This window comes from Notolabrus celidotus, chromosome 5 (genome assembly GCF_009762535.1).
Source record: "Notolabrus celidotus isolate fNotCel1 chromosome 5, fNotCel1.pri, whole genome shotgun sequence".
Lineage (NCBI taxonomy): Eukaryota > Metazoa > Chordata > Actinopteri > Labriformes > Labridae > Notolabrus > Notolabrus celidotus.
Genome location: NC_048276.1, coordinates 8513812 through 8533023, shown reverse-complemented (window position 1 = coordinate 8533023; position 19212 = coordinate 8513812). Strand labels below are relative to the sequence as shown.

At 41.2% G+C, this 19212-nt stretch overlaps 1 protein-coding gene across 3 annotated transcripts in view; it reads left to right on the top strand.

The window, feature by feature from the left end:
* The window catches only part of trim3b (tripartite motif containing 3b), a 55054-nt gene that overhangs the window by 10888 nt on the left and 24954 nt on the right, over nucleotides 1-19212 (top strand). The window lies entirely within an intron of this gene.

The following is a 19212-nucleotide window of genomic DNA, read 5'->3' as shown; positions in this document are numbered from 1 at the left end:
TTTGTAAGCACTTGAACCCTGCATCCTCTAACACTGTTTTATCTCCTAAAGTAATCATTATCTGTCACTCACTTCCTCCTCTTTGCCTCTGTTTATTTTTACACCATCCATCAGCCGTGACATCCCCCTTTTAACCTCCAAATTCCCTCCATCCCCAGCCATCAGTTGTTAAAGTTCCCAGCAGGATTTAGTCATATATCTCTATTGTTCCTCCTATCAGCTGTCTTGCATCCTCAACCTGTGTGTGCTCTGATGACAGAGAGAGTGGTAGACTTGTTCTCTTCACCACTCTGACACCCATTTTCTGTGTGATAGTTTTGCCTTTTTTTCCCCTTACACATGCAATCATAAAAAAAAAAGAAGAGAGTGATAGAGGAGGCAAGAGAGAGTGAGGACAGGAGTCATAAAAAAAAAGAAAAACCCTGTCTCTTTGTTGCCATCTCCTCTTCGCTCCGCTCATCTCACACACGATTGGTTCATCCAGCCCCCTCCCATTTTCACACCAGCCACTCAGGTTGTACAATCTCTCTGTATCTCTTGCCTCCAAAAAGCCCCCCCCTCTTTCTCTCTCTCTCTTTCTATTTCTCCCTCAGTGCTTTCCCTCCCACTAGCATACACATACATGCCAGATCCTGATCACACACACACACACACTCACACTCACGCCCTGCTCCTGCTCCTGCTCCTGCCTCCCTCTGACTGTGAGTGAGGTGCTTTTTTCGCTCTGGTGATGTCAGGTTTTGCCGACATGTTTCGCTCCATGTGGAGGAGGAGAGTGCGCTGAAACTTCCTTGTACCTCCCTCTCTTATCTGTCAGGATCCCGCTGTAAGTAAGTCTCTCTTCTCTCTCTCATCCTTTGCTTTTTCATGCCTTCCCTGCCTCATTCCTTCATCCTCCACTATCTTCATCTCACCCTGTTCTCCCCTTGGCAGAGGATCCTTCTGTCACGTCTCTCCCACTCCATCTCTCTCTCCTGGCTCCCCTCCCCTCCCCTCCTCTCCCACATACAGTCTATGTTGTCTGTATGCAAACTAATGCCGCAGGCCAATTGCTGGCCTATGATTGGTTTGGACTGTGCAGCATAACCTGTAAATATTTGCTGCCTGGGTACACGAGGCAGACCTGACTGTAATTATGAGTGTAGAGACAGGCTGCAGTTATCTTTGCTGGATGACATGATGATATTCTGTTGTGATTGCAGACTGTCTGACACTCAGAATCATGGTTTGAAGCTTGATGCATGATGTTTCTAAAAAGCTTTATTCCAATACTTCTTGCATGGATTCACTGTGAGCTTATTCATGGAACAGATTTTGCACATTTAACAGATGACTTGAACTGATGGACTATACTTTATTATGAAATTAACCGCATAATTACAGGCCGCACTAAAACCTCCAGAAGCTCATAGTTTTGGTAATTTTTACAGTTTCAGATCACATGCATTACAGAGTTTGAGTGAGCCTTTTAGTCTTGGAAAACCTCTTCAAACTCCTTGGATAGTATCAATAATGCAGCGACGTTAAGCTTTAAGGAACACTGGTTTAACTTAGTAGAGTTGCCTGAACTCAGGCAGAGAGGTCAGACAGATTAAACCAAACCTCATGTCGTAATGTACCAAGAAACAGTTGAGCAGTACTTAGAGCTCCTGTGAGAAGTTTTTGTGGTTTCATATCAGACTGAAATGTATTCAGATGTTTCTATATGACCTAAAGAAGCAAACAAGACCATCAGAATAGTTATTTCAAAGTCTGAAAGTGCTGTAGAGGGTAGGTGCCAGACCAAGTGGATGACAGCAGGTTGTGGAAACAGCTTATGTCTGCATTTTTCATGGCAGAAATGTCTTGATAAATGGTAAATGGACTGTGTTTATATAGTGCTTTCTATAGTTTTCTTACCACTCAGTGTGCTTTTACATTACTAGCCACATTCAACAATTATAGAGGCTGCTATGAAAAGCGCCATTCAGTATTAACTAATACCATTCACACACTGATGGCACAGCCCAGTTCGGGGTTAAGTGTCTTACCCAAGGGCCCTTTGGTGTGTGGACAGTGGGAATTGGGATCGAACCCCAAAACTTCCACTTGTGAGATGACCAAAGGCGTTTTTCGACCGCAGGAACTTTACCCCCCGAACTAGGGACTTAACCCCTGAACTACATGCATTTCAACCGCAGGAACCAGGGTCTAAGTTTAGTTCAGTGGTAGTTAATGTCCCCCTGAAAAGCCCCTGCTTTGGGGGTAGTACTTTTCAAAGATCCTGGTATGCAGTTGTTGAAACACAGAGGGAGTTCCTGGGAATGCATACTAGTTTAGTTTTTTTATTAAGATTTCAAAATATTGTTCAATTTTTTTTTCTTATCCATGTCACTGGCCTGATTTACACAATCTACCTGGGACTTCAGCCCGCGGTCGAAACACAGACAACAATGGGGGTACAGGAACCTTTTAGTTCCGGGAAGCATTTCTGGGGGCTAAAAGACCCAGGAACTCTCAGTTGAAATGCACCTCAACTTCACCACTGAGCTACAGCCGCCCCACAACTGATATATTTGACTCTTACAAGAAAGAAGAATGTTAACACTCTTTACATGTAAGACCAGCAAAGAAAGAAGACAGACTACTTTGTCTACAAGGGTCACCAACATTGACCCAAACTGCACGCTTCTCACAGGAGCTTTAACTTCATCCATAAGAGTCTGTTTTGAATAAACCACATTCTTGAGAGACCAGAACAGAAACTCTGTGTATGGACTGTATGTAAAAAAGTTGGGATGTTGTACCAGAGCATTTTCCTGACGTTGTGACAGCGATCCAGGGGCACCTCTGGGTGCTGTGGGGGGGGAACTGGAGGCTGGAATGTCAAGCTGGCATGAGAGGAATGTCACTGGAGCTGCAGGGAGGGAGTGAGTGTAAGGCGAGCAGAGATGTGAACCTGATCACATGCTATATGATTCAATGAACTGTCGTCAGTACTGTATTTGCAGCTCATTTGTAAATGCTGTCATATACGTCCTCGCTGCATTGTTCCCTTAAGGGTGATGATGTTTTGATTGTCAGGGGACTGTCACTGTGCTATGACAGTGAGATCATTTGACAGTTTGATGAAGCTGGTACACAAAGAGGGACATGGGGATCAAATGTTTCCTCATGTATACAATTTGCTGCAGTTTTCCTCTGACGTCAAGCTCTGGATGGGAAACTCAAATGGTGTAATAACGTCTTTCTATTGTGTTCCAGGTTCCTCATCATATAAACGTAGGAAATCTTGCTTCACTAACCATGAGTCAGCAATAAGTAAAAACGACAAAGGACATTTTGGCATGTTTCAGGCAAAAAACACTTTCAAAAAGTTAGCTACCTTCACTCAACAGCTCAATTAGCTTGTCATTAAGGGTTAGCATCATTTTTGAACAGACAGTTAAGTCACAACAGCTGACATTAGCATTGCATCCTGCTAGCTTACTTTGCATCACCTAGCTATCTTGATCCTGAGCTAGCTTAACTCCTTGTTAGCTAGTAATTTAAGCCCTTATATCAAGCAGTAATATTAGCTGGTAGGAGGTTGAATGCTAATGAAGCTGTCATCTGAAAGTAGCTAATGAATACAGTGTTTCTACTTGAAGTATGCTTAAATGTCCCTCATAACGTTCAGGTTTATCTTATTGTTTGTTGCTGAATCCAGTAGCAGCAAAATGACAGCGCTCTGTCAGATTTCTTCTTTTGGAACACAGTAGCTAGGGTTGCCAACTGTCCCGTATTAGCCGGGACATCCCATATATTGGGCTAAATTGGTTTGTTTCATACAGGACCTCAATTGTTCCGTATATTGACTATTAACTCTTGTAAATACAGCAGACTGCACTCTCCAGATCCTAGATCAGATAAAACAGCAGTGGCAGATCATGTGCCAATCACACCGCCTGTCATCCAATCACAGGCCCCCTCAAGGGCATCAGCTGTATACAGCGCAAATGTGCCAAGTCCTGCAAAAAAGTGTGGAGAGGATTTTCTCTCTGATGGCCATTAAATAGTCAGACTCAAGAAACAGATGCAGCACAGAGCTGATCAAAAATGAAATTCAAATATCTGTAAACTGTGACTTGTCATGTAGGGACTTCTCTCTGGTTGTGCAAAAGGACAAAAGACTGTTTGAGTCAGTCAAAGAGCAGCAAAAAGTATCCATGGAAAAAGTACATTTGGTGAGTCATACTTCTCTTTTGCATTTAATTTTTCTTTTGCCAAATTGGGGTTTCTTTGAGGTTTATTCATATGAGGTTATATAATGACACAGTAAGGATTAAAGGGAATATACACACTTTCTGCATTTCCAGTTGAATCAGAATATGAATATACGCTGAATTCACACATCATGCTTACACCACTATGGCACCATGCACCTGTCCCTTATTTAGTAGTGAGAAAGTTGGCAACCCTAACAGTAGCACAACATTATAACCGCACTTTAGCTTCTCACCCTGAGCATGAGGTCAGAGGTAAATAATACAGGGACTTAGCTTTGTTGTGTTTCTTGTACACACAAAGAGATAGTTAGCCTTTAAGTTGTTATTTTTGCATCGAGCACTGTAAGTAAAGACGTTGCACCAGCAGCAATAACTTAATCAGGCTAGAGTTATAACCTGTGTTCATGTTGGTCTGCTCTCACTTTAAGGTGATTTCTTTTGCCATGGTCTAACAAGTATTTCTGCGTATTGTCATAACCCGGCTCGGGAGCCATAACAAAAAGATAAGAATTAAAGAAACTAAGTTATTTATTTTAAAAGTAGGCTAAATGAAATAAACAGCAGATAACAACGGATACGGGGTGTGTAGAGTCTGTAACATCAGTAGTGTGCATGTGGGTGTGTGTGATTATGAGAGTAACAATGAGAGGTGTTGACGAGTGCACTAACACAAAAGTCTAACTAAAGCAAGTTGGTCTGGCATGGGGAGAGTGAGAGAGGGAGGTAGCAGGAAGCCAGCCTTTTATCAGGGAGGGCGCACTGGGCTCAGGTGTGCCAAATCTGAGGGGATGCAGCCAATCAGCATCACTCCAGGCACATAATGCAAATTAGTATAACCACCAGCAAAGCCAACCAACCCTAATGTTGTTTTTTTAAATGCTGCCTTGATGTAAGATCATTAACAACTACAGAACAGTCTTCATGACATACTTGAACTGTGGGTTAAAAATCATAAAGGAGAGAAAGCCCTCTGAGTGATGAAACAGCTCATCTGGGACCTTTGTAACAGCCTGGTCAGGTTGAATGTTATTACCCTCTACTTTGATGGCTAATAAAGCTTTAATGACTTTTTAAATTATGTTTTATTGATTCCCCCCAATACTCAAACCTCCTCTTTCCAACACCATCCAGTTTGATTAGGATAATAATTCTTTATTGTCTGACTCAGTCACATTTTTCTTGCTCCCTTTGCAACATAAGACCATCCAGAAAGATACCTCCATCTAATGTAACATTACAGTGACAGAAAAGCAGTAGTTAAGGTTCTTTACAGGATGTTTAAAGTTAGATAAAGCTCTATGTTTAATAGTAGGATCATCTTGTGTTCAAAAGAGTCTAACTTTAATAGAATGTGGAGCCCGGCCTTCTTGTTTGATGGTAACAACTTGTAGTTATTGTTCAGAGCCTTGTTTGCTGTTGAGCAGCCACAAGATGTTTTTATCACATGTTGTTGACGTTTCCCAAGCAGTTGACCTTCACGCTTTGAACAGATTTTTATTTAATGAAGAAGTTTCGACTTTGGAGTAGTGGCCACACACATTTCTTCTTTCCCCAAAGAATTTAGACGGTGGAGGAAATCAATGATTTGTTCTTTCTGTTTTCATTAAATGTCACTTAACTATTGCTTTGTCTCCAGATCTGCCAAACAGAGACCGCGTATAAAGCCAGTAGATCATTGTGTTTACCTGGCTGAAGTGACGAGGTAAAGGTCACGTAGGAGTCACTGTAATTATGACAGGCGTATTTGTTCTGTGCTACAATCTCACGCTGGTTTCTATTTGGATTAAATTTGTTTTTATGTCTAAGTAAACACAGTGTCCGCTGTATGTGTTCATATTTAGGTGTATCTGCATTCCTAATGTAGCATGCTAAACCTTGAGTTGAATTTAAGAACATGTCTTGAAGCCTGATAATAATAGACACCGCAGGCACAGCTGTTGTCTGTTCTTGTTTGATTAAAAAATATGTGTGTCTGCATTTGCACGCACATTTTTGTACTTGAGGAATAAACAGATTAATTTGTGATGGCATGGCTGTACTTTGGCTGTGGGCAGTGAGGTCTCCAAAGCATATTCAACTCTATTTACTGTGGATTGTTGGGAGGAGTGCCATGTGGTGAAAGCTCAGAGACAGAGCTGAGAGATGCCGTCATGTCATGTTGGATATATTTAGACGGATCCCTCAGGGGGGGGGGATTCAGTAATAGCACGGGCCATATTGTGCCATATTTTGAGCATTCAGCAACACATCTGCAATAAAGAAGCCTTGTTTTACACAACTTGATCAGCCTTGTAATTCAGTCTAATGTGCTCTTATCCCCTGAGAGATAAAACACTTTGGGAATTATTTAAAAAATACAAAAAAGACTAAATGCACTTACTGAATGAGACACAACATGTTTTTATTTGCAAACCCAAAGGTAGCTAGGTGTATTTTTTTTTAGTGTAGTGCATGTTTATCTGTCACATTAGTGTTACAGAGACTTAAGTGTTTCAAGTGTTGCAAGAAATGAGCATCAAAGGTCATTTAGGTGTAGCCTTTTCACTTCAAACTTTCCCTTTGCCATCAAGCTCTGCAGTTCTGACCTTTACAGTGATGCAGAGATTTGTGTTATGATGCTTCATCATAAGCTCTGATCCAAAGGTCCAGTGAAGAAGGTGTTCAGAATAACAATGGGTGCCATGTTAGGGTCAATGTAGAGTGAGCAGGTGGATCCTGACAGGGTGAGCAGGACCCCGACATGAAGTGGTATGCTAACAGAAAAGACAGTTTTGCCACAGTGTCAACAGAAAGAGGCTAGATGTTCTGGAACTGCCTCCTGCAGATTGATTTGATTTAATCTCTCTCTCTCTTCATCTCCTCTAACCGTCTTTCCAACCCCAACTCAGTCTCAGTAGATTTCTGTCTAACATGAGTCTGGTCCTGCTGGAGGTTTCTGCCTGTTAAAGGAAGTTTGTCCTTGCTGCTGTAACTTGCTAAATGCTGCAAAGTGTTCTGCTCATGGTGGCATAAGATGAGATCAGACTTACAGTCCTGTCTGTAAGACGGGACAGGATCTTATCCTGTCTTGATGTTGGGTCTTTGTTAATAATTTAACATAGAGTACTGTCTATCCCTGCTCTGTTTGTATAGAGTCTTGAGATAACATTTGCTGTGATTTGGCGCTATATAAATAAAGATTGATTTTCGACCAATCAGAATCAAGTATTCAACTCAGCCGTGTTATAAACGGCCCTTATAGATTTCCCTGGTTAAAAGAAGTAAACCTCTTGCTCTGCACAAACACAACAAAAGGATTAGTTACAGTCCCTGACCTGTGAAAACAATGCTCTATTGATGTTCCTGTGTTCACTGTCTTTGATTGTAATCCTTGAAGCAGTCATGCATCGGTTCATTACTTCTTCAAGGACGGATACTATCCCTCGGATGTGAGGTTGGAGTTACTCTACGGTAGTTAAAGCAACAGTGTAGTGTTGGAAGTTGGTCTTTTTTTTTCCCAGAATGAAAATACATTTTATATTTTTGGCCAAAATTGTGCTGAATACATTGTGTTCATCAAATGTAATGTAGCAGTGTGGTGATGTCGAAACAGAGAACATGTTATTTGGCTGGTAAATATGGATTTAGGTTGATGTGTGAGAGCACTTTGTGTTGGAATGCTGCTCTGGGATCAAATTAAAACCACTTCTAATCAGCTTTATTTGAACCTCAGTAAATAAAATTGCAAAATAAACCCTTTGCACCATGCTGTTAAAGTACAGATAAATAAAAGACAAGGGCAACATATTCAGTACCTCTGTGTTTGGAAGCATCCTGATTGTGTTTTCCCACCAACATGCTTCTACGCAGCTAGCTCTGTGTGCACCTGTGTGTCTCTGTGTGCTTGCGTGTCAGAGTGTGAGCCGTGTGTTAATATGTTGATTCAGGCGGTTCCTGTGACACATTCCTGCCCGGCTTGGCTCAGATCAGGCAAGCTGATAATTTTAGCCCTGCTTATGTCAGTCAGGCCTGCTGTGTGTGGACAGCAGAGAGAGGGTACCACTCCACGGACATTTGTCATCCACTACATCATCATCTCTGCCACAGGACTGTACAGGATCAACGTGTATTAGTCAGCAGGAAGGCCTCTTTGTTTTCCTGCAGCAGCAGCCTTGAAAAGTGGCATCATAAATATGTGAAGAGATCCTCCTGCCAAAATAAAAGCGTCTGCAAAACAGTGCTTTTATTCTGTCCGAGTGGAATGTGCTAAAGGTCGCACTACCAGCTCGCCTGCATGTGCAGAGGTCTGCAAATGTTGAAATCATAAATCTGCTGACCAATCAGCAGGAGCAACAGTTGATAGAATTTGTAATCCCCTTAAGTAAATGAATTTCCACCCCGAGCTGTAATGCTCATTGATGCTTCAATGCCATGTTTTTTTTAAGAAGAGGTCATGTTGCATAAAAAAAACATCTCTAGCATCCTACACTGTGTTTGATCTTCTGTGTTTTTGTGATATTAAGGGCATGTGAGCAAAGCGCCCATGGCTAAGTGCTTTTATTCCGCTGCTGTTGTGCTTATTTTCTGGATATTTGGCTCTTACATAACACACTTTTTGACCTTTTTTTTTTCTACAAGCACCCAAATGATAAAAAAACATCAAACTTCCCACGTACCTGGATGAATAAACACTCACACAAATCCATGGAAGAAGAACTCGCCATCGCTGTGGCCTGAGCTCTGTTACGCCATGTGTCATGGAGCTGTTTATGTTAATATATGTTTAGCTCCAGGCGTCTATTCGCTCAGTTATTTAAAGAAACAAATTATTTCAGGATCAGGTTGTCTACCCCGTGGCACATGCTCCTCTCTCACTGAAGTATTCTCACTGCTGGAGAGAGAGAGACAGTGAGAGAGAGAGAGAGGGTCGTTGAGGATAGAAAAGAAGGTGAGGAATCTGTGCATCATGTAATATTCCCTTTGAATTTACTTAGCTGAAAAATATTTAAATATAAGCTTTAAAATAAGGATCCATGTCTTCTGCTCAGACTGTTGTTTTGAAGGATTAGAACTGTCCATGCAAATTCTTTGATGTTCTGGTGATGCAAAAAGAATGGATGTCATTGTCAAGTGGGTTTGTTTGGTGTTCATGTAAATCCAGATGAGATTAAATAGAAAAAAAGGTTGCATTTTCTCCAAATGTCTTCAGACTTTAAGAGGTTGTGACAGGATGGGAGTGTTTGCTCACACAGGCTGTGCAGAGATGTGAAGGAATCTCTATCTGAGCTACTCATGAATCAGTATCTGAGGGCTCGCTGGAGCTGAGCTGCTGCTCTGATGTCTGCCTTGATGTTTGTCATGTCACGAATCTCTTGATGAAGTTGCGTCTGTAACGGAGTCGATGTGAGGCCGGGAAAGGGTTTGATGGCTGCACATGGTCACAGACACACATTGTTTGTCAGACCTGGGGGTAAAAAATCAGGTCTTGACATAGTTCTTGGTCTGTTGTGAGGCACTACTTAATAGTATTACTACTGCAGTTACAGCTAAGGAAGTAAGAACTTTCTACTGGATTGGATTAAAAAGTCTTTATAGTCCCTGATGAGAACTTTTGTTTTACAACAGAAATCCATGCATGCAATACAAAAAAATCACAGACATATACATACATATAATGTGCAAGGTGGTTATGCAAATTAGAGTCCGTACAGGGTGAGCAGGGCTTTGCATCATAGGGGTTCAAGCCAAGCAGCAACCTCGGGTCTCAAATGCAAATATGAAGCCCATGTGAAAGTGTTATAAACTGCAATTCATCAAGCATCCACTTGAGGCTGGCTGCAGAAACACCGGAAACCACATCCACACCCATTCAAAGAAGACGATCTTTGCAACAATAATAAACATGTTTACAGCCTGTTTCAAAAAACGGCTTGGGTCGAAGTAGCTCATTTCTCTATCGACACATACTTTACTGTGTGTGGATTGGACGGTTCAGAAGATATTAATATTCTGAGTTTTGCCCAAATAAGGACATGACTGACTTGACTGACAAGCGGGAACACATAGCTGTTGGCTAGGAGGCTCAAAGCCTGCCTCTTTACGTCACACTCTGCCTGGTTGAGTTCTGCATTTCCAATATGGCTACCGCCGCCGATTGGCTTCAGGAACAGATGGGTGACGTCACGGATGCTACGTCCATTATTTATACAGTCTATGGTTCAAGCAAATACATGAAGCTCTGCGTTAGTTCATGAAGGACACGGAAGTCATACGCCTCAGCTGCTGTCACGCAGTTTGAGTCATTGTTTCTTTTCCATATAACCAATCACAACTCATTCTAACGATAAGGCGGTCTATTTAAACACTCCTTCCCTCTCGCTTATCCCTGCAACACCTTTGTTGCCCACACTCTGCTGTTGGTTAAACTTTGCCTCCTCTTGTTTAGTCTAAATGTATGTTTTACCCTTTTTGGGGATTTTGCAATGCACTCCCAGGAAAGCCAAAGCAGGCTGACCCGGGGGAGCGCTAAAGCTGAGCCTATAGTGCCAAGCATAACTGTGTTTCCATTTGGCAATAAATGGTTAAACCTATGACGAGAGGGTTCCTGACTGAACTTTCATTATTTCCAGACTCTCAAGACCAGTCTGTGATGCAAACTAGTGTTTTGCCAGTGTCCACAGGCAGAGGTGAAACGTGTTGGACTGCTGTTCACAGATTGATTTGGTATGAAGTGTGGTCAGGTTTTCCTTGGTTGTCCCTTTTGCTGTTGAGATGTAAGAACTCTTATTGTGGGGTTTTAACCAATCAGAATCAAGTATTTCACACAGCCAGGTTTTATTTAAGATGAACAGCTGTGATTTGACAATGGCAGCACTTCTCTTGAGCACCATTCATACATTCAGGTTAACAAAGAACTAACACCTTAGTTCGTCAGGCCATGAGAGTTGTAGTAGTAGTGTATCAATGTTTAGACTTTGTAACAGACACAGGAGATCTGTCCAGGACAAATTTCTCGTTTAGTTTTGAATAATTTGAGTGTCCCCTGTCCCACTGTATTCATCCTGACCCTGGTAGTACGTGCATGCATTTGCAGTATCCTCCAAAGAAAGATTTACTTCTTTTTTCCTTCAAGTGTCTAAAGTACTTCTCACTTCACATTTTTGCCCAGGAAATTGTGAAGTGTGGCTTCTCCGGCCAGTGTGCAGTTTCATCTAATTTCACAGGAAATTGGACCGATGACAGGCATAAAGAGTAACCATATTGAAACTGCCAATCTGCACACTGAGGGGCTGCACTGCTTATCTCGGCCGCAGTATGAAAATGTGACTATTTCATTACCAGTCTAAAAGTTCCCCAACAGTTTCAGTTGAAAGTGATGGAAGGCCTTTTTTATATTTGTTGAAATTGATAAATCAAATTCTTTCACAAAAGATCTATTGTGTGTTGCTTTTGTAGTTAGTTCTTTGAATCCTTTCATGCACTGAATGAAGAGATTGGACGTCTATTGAAAAGGTACAATTCAGCTTGTAAGAAGAGAGCATTAAGTTCCACACTCAGCAGACTTCATTTTCCATTCTTACTTTATAAGTCCCTAGCAGGTGTAAATGAGAAATGACGTTGAGTAGTCTAAATAAATGACTAAAACGTTAAACCAAAAGTGAACACCAGATTTATTTCAAATATCTTGCATACATTTTACAGGAAATTAGAAAAAACTTGACTGAAATGTTAAACAGAGAGTTAAACCCAGTTTTATTTTGAAACTTTTTGTGTGTGTTTCCGGTCTTGAGTGTGGGGGTGCTTCACAGGGGAGGTCTGCAGAAGTAGAAGCCTGAGGTCTGCAGCTCCACCTGGGAACTAGCTTGTGAGCTTGCATAAGAAGGAAAGAGAAAGGAAGTTAGTGTCAGTGTGCCTCACTCTGTCAGTGCTCTCATAGACTCATCCTGCCCCACAAGTGAGCTAGTGCATGTTCATGTTAATGTGTGTGGAGGTGGCTCTGGTATTTTTACAAGGGGATACTTTCAAAATGTCAAACACACTCTGAAGTTTCTCCAAAGTTTCTTGGTTTTGCACTTATCTGCAGAGATGTTTGCATAGACGTTTTAATTTACGCTGGTCTTTCTGTTAATGTACAAGCTCAATTTGTAACAATCTTTTCTTTCAAAGATCTATTCATTTAAATTTTTTTCACAAGGATCAACTTGAAAAATTCAGGAAAGTGATGTTCTTTTTTTTAAAGAAAACAAGAAAATGTGATAAATCAGGGAGTAAAAATAAATTATAGAAGCAAAAATGTACATTAAGGCAATTGAGATTGTCCATACAATATTGCAAGGTTTAGATATGCAGATGTATATTTATTGTAGAAGGCAAACAATACTCAGACATATACAGAATTACTTGAAAGCAGAAATAAGTAAGTAGATAAGTGAATAAAAATTAAATGAATATATATAGAAAAATAAATAATAATAGTAATAATAATAATAATGATTTGATATTGAAAATAAAAAATAAAGAATAAAAAAGACAATAGTAAAAAAGGACCTAATAATAAAATAAATGAAATAAAATAAAGAGTAAAAAGCCAGTTCAGTGAGTAAGGATGACTTGATACCTGAATAATTTAACAGCGTGAGAACCATGTTTTTGCACAGCTCTGCTTCAACGTAAAAACCACAAGATATTAGTGTTGAAGTGTTCACTCTGCATGCAATTTAAAGCTCACACACCTGTGTTCCCTGAGGCCAACTGTGGTGTAAAGACAGCTGTGTGGCTTCCAGAGCATTTGAAAGGAAGCGTCAGTATTTTCATCTCAACCCATCAATCAACCGGTGATCTGCGTGCACAGTAGACCTATGTGTTTACTATGAACGGCTAACAGGAAGCCTCCATCTTTGAACAATACATGCAGCCTTAAACAGAGTGTGACGCGTCTGTATGATGCATCTACGACAGACTGAGCACATGCCAGTAATTCACCATTATACTAGTTATATTATGCCATACTTATGTGGGTTAAATTTCATGTTTTTCATCAGTGATTTTATTCCTAATCCAAAGCTGGCAAACATTAAAAGACACAGAATCTCCCTGAGGACATGCTGGCATTCTTTGGTGTGCTAATGCAGAAATAAACACATGAATGAGTGTACACAAAATCCCAGCATTATCCATCATATTGAGTATCTGATGTAGTTGGAGAGTCATGAAAAATGGTGAAGCATGTGGCTCCTTCTTGTGTGTTTCTGACTCATTACTATGCTGGTCATCTGAGGATGCCTGTGCTTCCTTTCGCAGTGTGTGCAGCGCGGAGCACGTGCCCGCCAGTGGTGTGAAGGGGATGAGAAGTGATAGCTCTATATATAGACGTATATGTATGTGCAGGCTTAAGGGTGGACTGTGCATGCAGGAGAATGGAGGCCTGCAGAGCATACTAACAAGGGTTATACAGGCTGCTCTGCACACGCTATGCATGCTGTGTGTTCTTAACTTTGGGTCTTTGTGGGGACTTTTTGAGGTTGGAACCTGCAGAGTGTTGCATGTTTGTGTTTCTACATGCTTGGTGAGCAGCTAAGGAGGTAGTGTGACTCATGTGACTACATGTGTATACATTGATGTGTATGTGAGTGAGTGTGTCATGCCTGAAGCGGACTCTAACACTATCATGGTCGCCCTAAGATACCAGGATAGCGCTCGGTTATGCAACAACCCTCTCATTTTATATCTTTGTGTATGCATGCGTGTGAATGTCTTGTTCTTTAGTCCTTTTTCTTCTCTCCCTCTCCACATTTTAACTTTTATATCACATCCATATCATATCATGCATCCATCGTTTGAAGTGACCAAGCACAAGATCCTGCAAAAGAGCTAACAAGGCATCAGGTGTGCAACAACACAGCTGCAAGCAAAAGCTGCAGCACCCTCACAGAAACTTTTCCCGTCACATTATTTGTCGTGTGACATCCACGAGTTGCAGAGTAAAAAATGTAACACCAGCCCGAGGAGCGTGTGGATTTTGTGCATAACATCACTATCATCACTATCATAATTGATAGTGTCCCGCCTCCTTTCAGGCCCCGGGGCAAAACAGTTACTTTAGGGTTGGTGTTGCACAAGATGCAGAGTGAATTGCTGCAGTGTTTGTAACATTATGCTCACACTTAAAGACTCTGGAAGTAGGGCTTGAAATTAAGTGTGAATTAGATATGATCATATTGGAATGGAGTGTTTCATTGAGCAGCCACAAAAAACTGACTGGAAACAAACTGTGGACTTAACACACATAGGGATGCACTGATCCGATCCTGATATCGGCTAGATCGGACTCAAAAAGCTAGATCGGATATCGGTGACAAAGGGCCGATATATAGCACTGATCCATATGGCAGATCTATTCATCTCAGTTCTATGCTTTTCTGTGTTTACAACAGCCATGTTCGTCTCCTACGCCATCACAGCCGGCCAGTCTGTGCATTTTTGCCCAGTGGAGCATGATGGAGGATAACAGAGGCTCCTTGGTTTAGGTGCATTTCATACTTCTTTTGCTAACAACTCCGCTGGAACCTTGCAACATGTGCAGCGCTAATGTTTCGACGGATGGCAGCCGTGCTGAATAAAATAATGGAAGCCCAAAGGAGGAAGTTTACGTCAGCTGTAGCTTACTGCAAAGAAGCAAATAAGCAAGAAACCTTCTTTAAATTGATTCAAAGTGTGAATAAACAGGTTATTGGATTTAATTTTTCCGGATACTTGAAGTAAAGGGATTCCAGCCTCTGGTTTAGCACTTGGAACCCAGGTACAGTTCACCAGCAAGTCAGAAAAGCCTGAAGTTGCCAAAACATGATTTTATCCTCACATTAAAGCTAGGGTTGGTAATCAGATTTAGATACACTTTTTGTTAAACTGGTTAAAATTATCTTTATGTCCTGATGGCAATCAATACATAATGTGTTCTTAAAAAAGAGTGAAAAAAGCTGCTATCTACAGCCAGAGTAAATCTAGGAAAACACCAACCAATCACCGTTTTTGTGTCCCAAAATTTTAAACCAATCAAATCCCGTCCTGCTGTTCTGCCCGCCTCCTGAGCGTACATTTCCCTGGCGTGCACTCCCTGTCCCCTGCTTCTATTTACTGCCCCTCTCGCTCGACCTCAGGCCTGTCCCCTCTGACCCGATGAGGTGCTTTGCTCAGGACTGTAGTCCGGATCAGAGTCTAAAAAGCTCTCACCATGGGGGCTCTTACAAGCAAAAGAATGAATGACATTTAGTAAGTCCTACAGAAAATGAAGATGTACTGTAGCGTCCGTCCGGACGATGGTCCAGACGCTGTAGTGATGACGAGCCGATTCGTGAACACGTTGATCTTTAATAACCGGTCACTGTCGGCTGTGATCACGCCAACCAACAAAGCAACAATCAATGTTTGAATGAATGAAAAACTTCTCCTCTTGTCTCTCCTCTCTCCCGCTCACACTCTCTAACACCCCCGCCCCCTTCTTGATGCCTTCACTGTCTGTCAACACTGTAGGAATTAATAACCTCTACACTGAACACATTTAACAAACAGTAGAGTTGTTACAGTTTTATATGTGTTATAACTTTTCTCCTGATATTGTGTCACCAGTACAACTGGATAATGCTAGCATGACAGTTGTGAGTACTAACAGAAGCCATGTTTGTTTGTGTTTTTAACTTTCACTTTGAGAATGTTTTGGTGAGGACCGGTTTTGAATCAGTCACGATCATATGGTAGTGAATCAGCAGCGCTCGTGCATGTGAGTGGGGGGGGTTGTTTTGGAGGAGCTCCGAGGGGAAGGGGGGGGGGGGGGGTTTAGACGAAGTCCCGAAGACATGCTACATTCAAATTCATGCTAGTTTTCCGAGACTACCAACCCCAGCTTTAAGGAATAGAGGTTGTTAAATCAATACCAGGATCGGATCGGCTAGTATCGGTATCAGAAGATACCAAAGCCCAGGTATCGAAATCGGTATCGGGACCTAAAAAGTAGGATCGGTGCATCCCTAAACACACACTCAGAAATTCATTTAGCAAACCCAGAAATATGCATCGTAACTCTTCCCTTGACTTTCCAATGTCTCCTACAATTCCTCCCAGATACTGTACTCCTGTATAATTGTCTTCACTGGTTCTGGAGACTCATTGCGGATGCCGCTGGTGTTTAATCTTCCTCTCGTTTAATAACTGCAGGAGTCGTATATTTTGATAAAACTGTTGTTTCAGCAGAAAGCGCAGCAGTTAACCAATAATGCTGTGGGGTGCTCTCTGCAGGGAAGACAAAAGCCAGTTTTGAAGGGCTTCCCACGCTGGAGAATTTCATTGGTGTGTAAATCATGTCAGATAACATCCCTTCTTATTAGTGCAGCATGAAAGAAGACATCCCATCAGACAGTTTTCTCTAAATGCACAGCGTTTATGACGATCTGGAAACTTAACCAGGCCTAACTTTTTGGGTTATCGTGTGTGAAATGTTTCATAGCTCCAGCAGTTTGCTGCAGCTGTTGATATTTTATTGTGTGACTGATATTTTCATCCTCTTATCTTTTACCTCCTGTTCCACCCACCACAGCAGTCTGGCCTGTGAATTTAGGATGATGTGATTTGGGAAAAGGTGTGCGTGGGTAGCGAGGAAACGGAGCCGGAAGCTGGGGTTCAATCTGCTCAGATTAACTGTAGATTGATGATTTTGTCAGAGAGTCGTCACCTCTTGCTCCAGATTAAACTCTTCAGTTGAAGGGATTGGGTTTAACATCAGTTTGTGACAAGATATTAGACTTGAAGTTGAAATGATATCCCATATTTTAGGGTTTAAGGGTCTTTCTAAGTCCCTACGTGTGTGTGTGATTGGAGACTGTAAAGCTCCATTTAGAGGAAAGGCCTAATTTTAACGTCTTCAAACGTGAAGTCATAACTTATGTAACTATGTTTTGTTTGGCTTCCCTGCATGGTGTGTGTGTGTGTGTGTGACCCTGTGTGTGTGTATTTGGCAGGCTAAATCATGACGTAACTCTTCATAACTGTAACTTGAGGCCAGATGATCCAAATGTTTAAAGCTCTTCTCTGTGGGCTGATAGATGCGTGGAGCTAATCATTGCAGTCGTTTTAATATTTCCCAGATTAAAGCCTCGAACGCAACATGTTCCAGGATCTGAGGTAAAAGTTAGTCTCACTTCTCTTCTTCTCTGTCTACTCTCTACTCCTTGTCCTTCTTCTCATTTCTTCTCTTCCATTCCCTATTCTTCTTCTGCCTGTCTTCTTGTCCTTGTTTCTTCTCCCTCTTCTTCTGTGCCTCTCCTTTCTATTCCTCTTGTTTTCTTCTTATCATTATTCTTCATCATTTGTATTTTACCTCCTCCTTTTTTCTTCTTCTCTTTGTGCTCCTTACTTCTCCCCCTCTTCTGCTGCACCTCTTCTTGTCATCCATTTTTCTACATCTTCTTCTTTTCCTTTTTCTTTTCTTCTACTCCTTCTCATACTATTCCTCTTTTGTTGCTTCTTCTCATCATTCTTCCTTATTTTTGTTTCCCTCCTCCTTATTTTCCTTCTTCTTCCTGTCCTCCTTTTTTCTTCCACTTCTTCTGCGCCTCTCCTTGTCTTCCATTTTTCTACATCTCCTTCTTTTTCTTCTTCTGCTTCTCATTTTATTCCCCTTTTGATTTCTTTCTCTCATCCTTCTTCCTTTTTTATTTTTCTCATAATTTTCTTGCTCTTCTTGTCCTCCTTTCTTCTCCCTCTTCTTCTGCACCTCTCCTTGTTATCCTTTCATCTTCACCTTCTTCTCCTTCTCATTCTATTCCTCTTTTTTTGCTTCTTCTCATCATTCTTCCCAAGTTTTATTCTCCTCCTCCTTTTTTCTTCTTCTTGTCCTCCTTTCTTCTCCTTCTTCTTTACCTCATCTTGTCACTGTCATTTTTCTACATCCTCTCCTTTTCTTCTACTCCTTCTCATTCTATTCCTCTTGTTTTCTTCTTCTCATTATTCTTCATCATTTGTTTTTTACCTCCTCCTTTTTTCATCTTCTCTTTGTCCTCCTTACTTCTCCCCCTCTTCTGCTGCACCTCTTCTTGTCATCCATTTTTCTATATCTTCTTCTTCTCCTTCTTTGTTCTTCTACTCCTTCTCATTCTATTCCTCTTTTGTTTTCTTCTTCTCATCCTTCTTCCTTATTTTTTGTTTCCCTCCTCCTTATTTTCCTTCTTCTTCTTGTCTACCTTTCTTCTTCCACATATTCTGCACCTCTCCTTGTCTTCCATTGTTCTACACCTCCTTCTTTTCTTTTACTCCTTCTCATTCTATACCTGTTCTCTTTTCTTCTTCTCATCCTTTTTCTTTAATTTTATTTTTCTCCATCTTTCTTCTTGCTCTTGTCCTCTTTTCTCCTCCCTCTTCTTCTGCACATTTCCTTATCATCCATTTTCCTTACTTCTTCTTCTCCTTCTTTTGTTCTTCTACTCCTTCTCATTCTATTCCTCTTTTTTCTTCTTCTCATCCTTCTTCCTTATTTTTATTGTCCTCTTTTTTCATCTTATTCTTGTCTTCCTTTCTTCTCCCTCTTCTTCTGCACCTCACCTTGTCATCAGTTTTATTTTCTTCATCCTTTCTTCTTCTTCATGTCCTCCTTTCTCCTCCCCCTTCTTCTGCAGATTTCCTTATCATCCACTTTTCCTTACTTCTTCTTCTACTTCTTTTGTTCTACTACTCCTTATTCTATTCTTCTTTTATTTTATTCTTCTCATCCTTTTTCCTAATTTCTATTTTCCTCCCCCTTTCTTTTTCTCGTTGTTCTTCTTCAATCTCTACCTCCATACTCTCTCTGTCCAGCACAAATTTTTGTCCCATGATGCAATCTCTGCAAGTGTAAGTTTCCCAGCCAATCAGAGCGTGGCAGTAGGAGGGCCATGCTTGTAAACAGCACTGACAGTAGGCGGGACTTTAAATTTGAAAGCTCCTCCCTCTGTTTTCATCA